The following is a 10,788-nucleotide window of genomic DNA, read 5'->3' as shown; positions in this document are numbered from 1 at the left end:
CAATACAGTAGCAGCATTGAAAATAGAGGGGAAAAACAAAGTTATAGTTAAAAACCTTACAGATAAGCAAAAAAAAATGAAGAAGAAAAAACAATTGTCAGAAAAAATAGACTTACAAAATGTTAAGAAAGTTAAAATTTTGGGAATATATTTAACAGCAAGATGTGCAATGATAAAAGAAGGTAATTACATAAAATTACTAAATCAAATAAAATTAGATTTGGCAAAAAGGAAAAACTTATAACTATCAGTGTTGGGAAGAATAGCTCCTGTGAAAATGAATACTTTACCAAACTTCCTTTTTTATTTCAAACAGTACCTATAAAAATAGAGAAAAAGTTTTTTGATGATTTGAACACACTGATCTTGTAATTTATTTTGCAAGGAAGGAAAGCCAGAATTAAACTGAAAATGCTACAAGAAGCTAAAGAAAATGGAAGACTTGGACTATTCAATAGATTTTTCTGCTTTTATAATTTAAATAACTTAAAGACTGAAAAGAAAAATCCAACAAGGGTAAGATAAAGTGGGACTGCAGTCTCAAAGTGAAGATGGCAGAGAAAAAGAGAGGAGAGATTCAAAATGTACTACGGAACCCCCAATGCCCACAACGTGCCCCCCCCCGCATCCCCTAAAGCCACTGGACAGCTCGCTTCTTGTCAGTCTTCTTCTTGGAAGCCAGTTTCTTGTCTCTGTCACCTGTGTGTTTCTTGGCCATGGGACCCTCGGCAGAGGCACCTGCTCAGCAGGGTTCTTGGTATGCAAGCCAGAGGAGAGCTGGGCATGAATCCTGGTTAGGAGCTGAGCTCAGGAGGCGTACTCTTCAGTTCTCCAGCAGGAGATGCCCTGCCTCCTCATTCAGGGTGGATTCTGGGTTGGGATAGATCAACACACACTTGATGGTCGCAGGACATATCAAATGCCCAGTTCTGCTTTCCAGTCTTTCTTGAGCATGTTGACACAGATCTCCCCATTGGCACCCACATTGGGGTGGAAGATTTTGGTCAGGAAATAGCCTTTGGTGGACTGGCAGGGAAGTCTTTGCTGAGAATCAGCTTCATGCAGAAGAGGCCACCAGAGTAAGGAGTACCTTCAGGTCTTTCAATGGTGACCTGCCCCTCTGAATGGATGCTGGATCTTCTTGTTTAGGGAGTTTGCAAATGTATATTTTTATGATAATTTCCCTGTCACCACCACTCCTACTTCTTCCCCTCTGTGACCCCCCTCCCCCAAATCAACTCTGCCACCCTCTGGACTATCAGATTGGGTTCTGTACTATCAAGCCTGTGTTCTAACATGGTTAAAAGAATAGATAACCCTCAGAAACAAAAGGTTGTTATATTTAGAAGTACATAATTTACAACTTGGTTGGCACACATTTTTATGCTATGAAAAGAATAAAACCCATAGATACTTTCAAAATCACTATATAAGAAATGCATTACTGTTGGTATGAGAAAAGATAAAACCAAAAATCTATACAATAATCCCAGGATGGCTATCAACAATGGAAGCATTCATTCAACCAAACTTAGTTAAATTTGAGAAAATTCTTATAAGGATATTCTGAATACAGATGGGAAATTAAAATCTAAACAACAGTGAGAAGATTAGGGTATTGATTTATCATGGTCGCCTCGACTGCAAATGCAATCGAGATATGACAAAGATGTTAAAATATATGGTTTTTATAAAGACCAGACAATGTTTGATCAGGTGTTGTTGACTTCTGATGAGAAAATGTTTAAGAAATTGTATAACTTTTATTGAATTTGAAAATGGAAGATGAACAAGTGAAAGAAACAATGATAATAGGGGCAATTTTTTGGATACAATATAGAAGTAGAGAAATGGCAAAATCTTTGGGAAAGAAACTATAAATTGACAATGTCAACTTCGTATAAAGAAAACTTATATAAAATGTTATATAGATGGCATCTTCCACCTGTCAGATTAGCAAAAATGTTTTAAAATATGTCTAGTAAATGTTGTAAATGTAATTATGTGTTAAAGCAAAAACAATTTGGACAAAAATAGATACTTGGTTAGAAAAGATGTTAGGGAAACATGTAGATTTTAAACCTGAACTTTTTTTATTAGGTATAATTCCAGAAAAAAATATATAAACAAAGTGTATATTTAACATTACTTGTAATAACAGCAGCCAGTATTGTATTTGCACAGAAAAATGAAAAAAAAACACCATTGGATGAAGAGATAATCAAGAAAATACTGGGCTTTGCTGAAATGGATAGACTTAAATTGAGAATCAAAGAAAAAGAAGACAGAGAATATTTTCAAACATGGAACCTATTTTATAAATGGCTGGAAAAACAAGATAGAGAGTAAGAACTTAACTTCTATTATTAAGCAACAAATTAACCCAGACAACACATTGTTCATTAAGCACTAATGAATTTTAATAATAGAAAATTAATAAAATACTTTTTTTAAAAAAAAGAAATACTGTATCTCCCACCTCAATGGAAGTATCTCCCATTTCCCCACCTTAGTCAATAATTTTCTTTCAGGGTCAATACATACTATGGATTTAAAATACTTTGCAGAGAATCCCATGCTTAATAATATCCATTTCTAATATACTGTAATTTCTTTATATTTGGCAAGTATTTAACTCTTTTTCATCCCTAGTGTAATAGCCAACCTATTTAGCATGATTAATTTAACATCCAGAATCATTCTGAAGACTTGGGCTAAATGCAGCATATGAGATGTTCTTGTTTAGTCTGCCTCATTTAACAATATTTGCAGTTATTACAGTAATAAAAAAGTAACTTTGTAACCAAACCTTACATTTTCAACCTTTGCATTCTGTGGAGCAAAGGAAAAGTGATGTAAGTTTATTAGCACAGTTGCAGTCTCACTTAGCAACTGCTTCAGTTATCAACCAAGTTGCCAGTTCCAATTGTGGTTGCTAAACAAGGACTAGGGACGCGGTGGCTCAGTGGGTTGGGACACTGAGCTTGTCAATCAGATGGTCAGCAGTTTGGCGGGTCAAATCCCGAGTGCCGCGTAACAGAGTGAGCACCTGTTACTTGTCCCAGCTTCTGCCAACCTAGCAGTTTGAAAGCACATAAAAATGCAAGTAGAAAAATAGGGACCACTACGGTGGGAAGGTAACAGCATTCCGTGCACCTTTGGCGTCTAGCCATGCTGGCCACATGAGCATGGAGACGTCCTCGGACAAGTGCTGGCTCTTCAGCTTTGAAACGGAGATGAGCACCAGCCCCTAGAGTTGAAAACGACTAGCACGCATGTGCAGGGGAATCTTTACCTTACCTTTACCTTTAAACAAGGACTATAAATTAAAAGACGCTTGCTCCTTGGGAGGAAAGCCATGGTAAATCTAGACAGCACACTAAAAAGCAGAGACATCACCCTGTCAACAAAAGTGCGTATAGTCAAGGCTATGGTCTTCCCAGTTGCAATGTATGGCTGTGAAAGCTGGACCATAAAAAAGGCTGAGCGCCAAAGAATTGAGGCCTTTGAACTATGGTGCTGGAGAAGACTCCTGCGAGTTCCTTGGACTGCAAGGCGATCAAACCGGTCAATCCTAGAGGAGATCAACCCTGACTGCTCTTTAGAAGGCCAGATCCTGAAGCTAAAACTCAAATACTTTGGCCACCTAATGAGAAGGAAGGACTCACTGGAGAAGAGCCTAATGCTGGGAAAGATTGAGGGCAATAGAAGAAGGGGACGACAGAGAATGAGGTGGCTGGATGGAGTCACCGAAGCGGTAGGCGTGAACCTAGATGGACTCCAGAAGATGGTAGAGGACAGGAAGGCCTGGAGGAACATTGTCCATAGGGTCGCAATGGGTCGGACACGACTTCACAACTAACAACAACAACATAATTCTTTTGGAATCCAAAAAGCCACTGCCTGAAAGTTTAAGAGCTGAATAAATTATCATTCCCTTCAGTAGCTCATGCCTTGTTGTCCTAATCACTATCAATGCTATTAAAAAATAAAATCCTCGTTTAATTGTTACTATTACTAATATTGCTTATTTCATCCAAAATGGCATTTGCTAAACAGATAAATTTAGGAAGAAATTAGTAAGATCAAATCTATGAGGTTAATCAGCTGCATATATAAAACTAAGCTTCAATAAGCTATGTGCCAAGAGACATGGCAGTGTCTTGCAGTTAACTGCACTACCATAAATCAGTGAACAAACAAGCACTGAATGGTGCAGAAATACACCTAGCAAGGTTTGCCTGTTGGCAAGATAAAATGAGGAAAGGCAGGTCAATCAATGCTTGTCACAGTTGCCCTTGGCAGGTAAAAAGATGTGGGGGGGTACTATAAACAGAAATTAGACATGAAGGATGTGAAACCTATACAAATGAATTTCTAAGCATAGCAGATTTCAATCATTGAAAATCTGCCATGCTGCAAAAGTTGACAGAGCATAAAGAATGGTAGCAGGGGCTGAAAATGAATGATTACCATGTTCATTTTAAAATTAGCTCTGGGGCAAAAGAATACTTTGTGGCATATTCCCATCTAGCTGTGCTAAATATAGAGGAGGAGTATAGATGGAGAACAATCAAATACCCTTGGAGCATTGCATCTGATAGAAAAAAATATTTGAGAATTCTTTAAAATGTAGCAAGCAACTAAGACAGGGCATAAAATCCTACCCAGCTCATCCATATATTTTCTGTTGAATACTTTTCTTTTTGATTCTGCACCATCTAACACTCCCTTACTCATTTACAAGTGTTACTTGAGATCACTGTAACTTATGTGAACGAAAACACTCAGTAGATTAACAGAAAAGGCATCCATGTCTCCCTCTGCCAAAAATGATTGACAAGCAAAGCCCACTAAAGCAAGTGAGCCAAGTAAAAAAAGCTACAATTTTAGCAACTAGCAAACAAGATTAATGTGACACACAGCATGAAGACATTGCCATGGATAAAACATTGTGGATGGTAAAGAAAATAAAATATGGAGAGTGGTCCAGATATAATCAGCTATAGCAAATATAATGATTTGAATACTGAACCTGCCAGTTCTTGGAGCAGGGAAATTCTTGTGGGATCTCCATCTTTTCTTTTCCTCCCCATGGGCACTACCACCACTGTCTATTCTTTTCCATCCCACCTTTGTTAATGCACATCTTCTCCCACATCTTCTCCTACAGATTTCTCTCGGCCTCTAGTGTATTGTCTTCTATCTCTTCCTCTACTGTTACTATCTCCAGAAAAATCTGTGCTGATGAACCCATTAAGATTGGAGCTGCAAACATTTGCCATATGGTGTACCGCAGAGTCTCATATTCCACAATCAGTTCAGATTGCTATCATTTTGAAAAATACCTTTTTTCTTTTGTAATGATATAATTGCATCAACATGGCTAACACGGTTTTTAGAATAATCATGAAGTGTGTTGTGAGATAGTCTGGGGATCCATGCTGTAGTTCTAAGAAGATCCCTGCACCTTGCAAGTCTGCAGACTGCAGCAGAATCCTAAATCCTAATTACATATTTTTTTAATGGGAAAAAAGCACATTCACTTTCAAACTGAATTTTCTTTCTAGCTACAAAATGATGACAGTTGATCTGCTTGTTTGTTTAAAATATTGATTTCCCACTTTAAATTTATACAAATCCCAGGGCAGTTTACAGCAACAGAAATATAGAAACAATTCTATTAAACAAAAACTAATCCTTTAGAAAGATAACTATGAAGAGGAATTAAATCCTTGAGCTAATACAAACCACAGTATAATTTGCAATTGTCATTTTTCCAAAAATACTTTTAACAAGTAACTAATAAAATAATCCTTCCTTCCTTCCTTCCTTCCTTCCTTCCTTCCTTCCTTCCTTCCTTCCTTCCTTCCTTCCTTCTTTTCCCTTCCCTTGCATGTGATTATATTGTGGGAAGTCAGCCCCCCACCTGAGAAGGAAATATTAAAACAGCAGAATATTATATTTCCTCAAATGATCTTAAAAAGGCAGAAAAGCATGCTCAGTTTTTTCTTAATAGCCTCAAGTCTCCCTCCCCCAAGCAGAAACTACCTGTGTAGAAAATGCAGGTGTGATAGTCCATTCAATGAAGGTTGGAGTCTTCCAGCTAGAAGCTTAGGAAGATAAAGACCTAAAATCTAGATACTGCACCCAAACTGTAAGACAGGACATAATAGGATTAATGCACAGATGCCAAAGGGGCACACTCAGACTCAGGTCAAAGTACATGATACAGGAAATACAAAGCCTCAAACAGGAACAGGAAACAACCTCAAGAGCCCCAGAGGGTATAAAAACCCACTCCCTACAGGTGCTCTCTCTCTTTTCTCCAGAGCCATCTTTCTGTCTGGCTCTCCTCCTTAATAAACTGCAATCTTCTTTCTAAAGCAGTCGCCATGTTGTTTATTCCCAGTTTGGACCGAACCCTGATGAAGACTTTTCCTTCCACAATATTATTGATAATATTGTTAGCTATTGCAAACCAATTTTTAAAATGTTATTTAGATTATTTGTCAGAACCCATTCCTATTTCATTTCTATCTATTCCCTCTGACCCAAAATCAAATCTCACCTTTCCCTGGGTTCTGCCATACTCCCAAGGGGGAGGGGGGATGTGCCCATGGGTTTATTGGCTCTGCTTCCTCTATCCACCACAATGTAACCTTTTGCTTTCATTTATTGCCTCTGTGTCCTCTATCTGCTACAATGTAACAATTTGCTTCCTGCATTATCTCTCTCTCTCTCTGAACTTTATCTCCCTAAACTGTCAGCTAGAACAAGGGAGGAAATAAGGAATGTAACCTCAGTGCCTGGTGTATTTCTATGCTCTCAGAGTTAGGTATGAAGAAGCCGCCAAACATTGCTGTGTGAACTGGAGATGGGCCGATGTTATCTCCCCTTTTCCCACAATGGACCTAACACCTGGGGATTTGCTGTCCCATCCAGCCAGGCAGACTATGGGGTGGGTCTGGCTTGGGGATACCTTAATCTATTGTTCTGCACAGGAAGTCTCAGGTCCTGTCTATTATGTCTATTATGTCTATTATGTCTATTATGCCTGCTAATGCCTCCTTAAGTGACACCAGCTGCCTGCAATTAGTGCAGGTTCGAGTCCCACCAGGCTCAAGGTTGACTCAGCCTTCCATCCTTCCGAGGTAGGTAAAATGAGGACCCAGATTGTTGGGGGCAATTAAGCTGACTTTGTAATAATGCCGCTTGGGGGGGGCAAAAGCCCTAATAAGCAGGCATATACATAGAATGAAGGCTACTGCTAAGTTTGTAAGCCGCCCTGAGTCTTCGGAGAAGGGCGGGATATAAATGGAATGAAAATAAAAATAAAAAATAAATAAATAAAAGTTCCTGTTGGAAGAAATCACTTCCAAGAGTTCTGCTTTCTTAAGATGTAGGATTGAAGTGGGTCCTGACATTATTTTTGGAATGCATACAGCATTTATATCGTAGTTCTGACAGTTTATTGATATCAAATTTATCTATCTGTCTGTCATCCATCCATCCCATTGGCTTTCTGTCACAAATTGTTGATTTGATTAAATATCATATTACCAATCAAACCTGAAAGAAAGGTTGTTCCAGTGGCTGCAGCTGAAATGGACTGCCTTCATCACCTCCTTAAGCAAACCTTCTCAGAATGAACATACCAGATGGATCAGTTCTAATTGGAAGACACAGTCACAATGATATCTAGTAACTAACCCATACAGGGCTTTATTCAGCCATCAAGTCCAACCACATATTCAGTATAGGAATAAATATATAAAAGTTACAGAAATGAGGGGTCCTTGGTGCTCTGTGAGCTTGCTTGTTTTCTTGCAGACATTTCATTACCCAAACTACATAACATCATCAGTGCTAGTAAGGAGTTCAGTTTGCTGTCAGTTTATATTCTGGTGCCTTGCCTGTCAGTGTTGGTGGGAGTGGTCTTAGAGATTCTTTGGTTGAGCTGATTGTTGTTGGATTCTTTGGAAGTTTCTTGATTGGGGTATTGTTTACTTCACTGTTGGTCTGATGTTAATCTTGGAGTTAATCTATGCTTAACTGGGTGCTGATTGCTGGTGGAGAGGTGCTTGGGTCTTTTTGTTCTTTTGGGGGCTGGGTGATAGTCTCTTCTGCATAGTCTATAGATATTGTTAATGTCTATGTGTCTATTGATGGTTGATTTGTCAGATTGCCAGACTTCTAGAAATTCCCCAGTGTTTTTGGACTTTGCTTAGTCTAGGATGGTCAAATTTTTCCAATTGAAACTATGGTTTAATCTATCTATAAATTGTGAAATTAAAGAATTTTTATTATGCCTTCTGACTGCTAGTTGGTGTTCGTGGATGTGTTCTGCCAGTCTTCAGTCCTACATATTGATTGTTGCCATCCTTACATTGTATGTTGTAGATGACTCCTGTTTTTTTCCTGTTGGGTCTTTTGGTCTGCTTAGAATGTTTTGAAGGGCTTTAGTTGGCTTGTGTGCTATTCTGATTCCATGTGTTTGTGGTAGTTTGTTGGTAGTTTTGGAGATATTCTTGATATAGTTTGTGTTGATTGTGCTGTATTGGGTTGAGTGGTCAGGGACTTTTTGATAAAAAGCAGCAAGGACCCCTCATGTCAACCATGAGCTACAAATATTCTTCTTTATTAGTTTCAGAAATGTTGATGCAGCCTTTTTAACTATATGCAGATCAGGAGAATTCACCATCTCCCTTAGTTAATGGTTCTACTGTTTAACTGTTTTTACTAATCAGAGGCTTTCCCCCCCTAGAATTTCACCAAATACAGCCACTCTTCTGCACATTGTGGGATGACAGATAAAATGTTAAATATTGCAAGACTGATCTCATATCTTTTCTCAGTTGTCTTTTCTCAAATCTTTCCTCAAGGCTTCCTCAATCCACTCATGTAATGCTTACTTACTTCAAACTGGTAGATATCTAAGATATTCTAATATTGCACTTACTTATTTAAAAATATATTTGTAAATGATAAGTATGTGTCAGAATCTATTTATATTTCATTTCTAACTATCTCCTCTGTGCAAAACCCAAATCTCATCTTCCCCTGGATTCTCCCATTCCCAAGGGGGAGAGGGGACAGGCATGTGGGTTTTATTGTCTTCACTTCCTCCATAAATGTACCCTTTTGTTTATTCCACCAATAGCTTTCTATGCTAGGCATTCCCTCTGAACTTACCGGGCAACTAGAAAAGGGGGTGGGGAGAAAAAATACAACCCTCCAGGATCTGGTTTGTTTCTCCAAAGAAAGTGTGAGGAGTGTTGTGTATTCACAGGTTATTAATGTTAAACATAAGTATAATTAAATACAGGGCTGAGGTAAAAGCCGCGGCAGCTTTTGACAGCTGTCAAAAGCTGCCGGACAGAACCACGCAGGCGCCGCCGTCTGACAGCTCTCGGCTGTCAGAATCACCTGGCAACCGCACGTGCTACCGATGACAGCTCCGAGCTGTCAAAACCCAGCCGGCTCGGATTGGCGAAGCAGACGGCGCGGGAAACCAGCTCAGCCCTGATTGGTCGAGATGTTGACAGCTGCGAGTATAAATAAGAGCGCTGTTCTTCTGTTCCTTGCCTGGTTCTTAATAAAAGTTAAGTTGCTTAACTTTGCTGTCTCGCCTGCTCTCTTGATAAAGCACTGGCGACGAAGGTGGGATGCCTGCTTGCATAGCTGAAGTCACCGCCTAAGGGGAGAAGAGATTTTTTCCCTTAGCCTGAGCTAGTCACTCGCTGAAGTCACTTGGAAGCCTAGCTTCCACACAACGCAAGCAGCTGCACCCACGACTAGACAGACAGCATGACGAACCACGGCCACATTCGCGAGTTCAACACTCGCCACCCAGAATGCTGGGAATCTCATCTAGGCCAGGTAGAAGGATACCTGGTGGTGAAGAAGATTACGGACGACCGGGCAAAGGCAGCCGCCCTCCTCTGGCTCAGCGGGCCCGCCGTCTACGATGCCGCTGTGGGACTCTTCAGTCCAGAACCAATCGCTACAATCTCCTACGCTGAGCTCACCGAGGGGCTGAGTAAACACTTCATGCCCACGAAGTCAGAGCTCTTCTGGAGGGTAAATTTCGCCCGAAGAGTTCAGCTCCCTGACGAGCCCGCCAATGACTTTATAACCCGGGTCAGACACGCAGCACGGCGATGTCGGTTCCCTGATTTAGAGGACCGAATCCGGGACCAAATTGTCATTGGACTTAAAGATGAGCGACTGAGGAAGAAGCTGATCGCCAAGCCCGCACTGACACTGGCTGAAGTGGCAATGGAAGTCATCGCGTACGAGGACAGCCACGGTGACAACCAACGTTCCCCTGATAGCGGGCCCAGTGGGTCCGTGCACCAGGAGGATGGCGGTTTCAGCGGTCCAGAGGATGACGACGTCTCCATGGACATTGATGCGGTTGTTCTGAACCAGCCCTCTTCCGGCCTTGTAGTAAGGCAAACCCCTATTCAAACAGAAGAGACTGGAGAGCGTCCAAGGCTGAAAAGCGTTTGCCAAGATTTAATAGTCAATTAACAGAACAAGAAACAAAAACACAGGAACTTGAATCCTCAAGCGGAAGGGTTGCTTTCAGCAACCAGCCCCTCCCCAAACACTCCTTTTATTTAGAGTTCAGGGCGTGGTCTCCCTGTGCCTCCTCCCGAGGAGTCCCACAGCCTTTCTTTGTTTGTTCCTGCTCGACTGCCTCCTGCGTCGGGCGTCCTTGAACAGGGCCAGCTGTGGGTCATCATCCTCCGCACTATCGGGCTCACGCAGCTGAGAAGAGGT

The 10,788-nt window shown here is 40.6% G+C and overlaps 1 pseudogene across 1 annotated transcript; it reads right to left on the bottom strand.

Annotated features, from left to right (window-relative positions):
• Positions 1–631: 631 nt before the first annotated feature.
• On the bottom strand, positions 632–5,257 carry LOC308667238 (ubiquitin-conjugating enzyme E2 S-like; annotated as a pseudogene). The gene is made up of 2 exons: positions 5,172–5,257; positions 632–1,140 (listed from the first exon to the last, which is right to left on the bottom strand). The product of its transcript is annotated as a ubiquitin-conjugating enzyme E2 S-like (transcript).
• Positions 5,258–10,788: the final 5,531 nt, after the last annotated feature.

Source organism: Vipera berus (assembly GCF_964194415.1).
Source record: "Vipera berus genome assembly, chromosome: 4".
Lineage (NCBI taxonomy): Eukaryota > Metazoa > Chordata > Lepidosauria > Squamata > Viperidae > Vipera > Vipera berus.
This window is presented reverse-complemented; position numbering and strand designations above follow the sequence as displayed.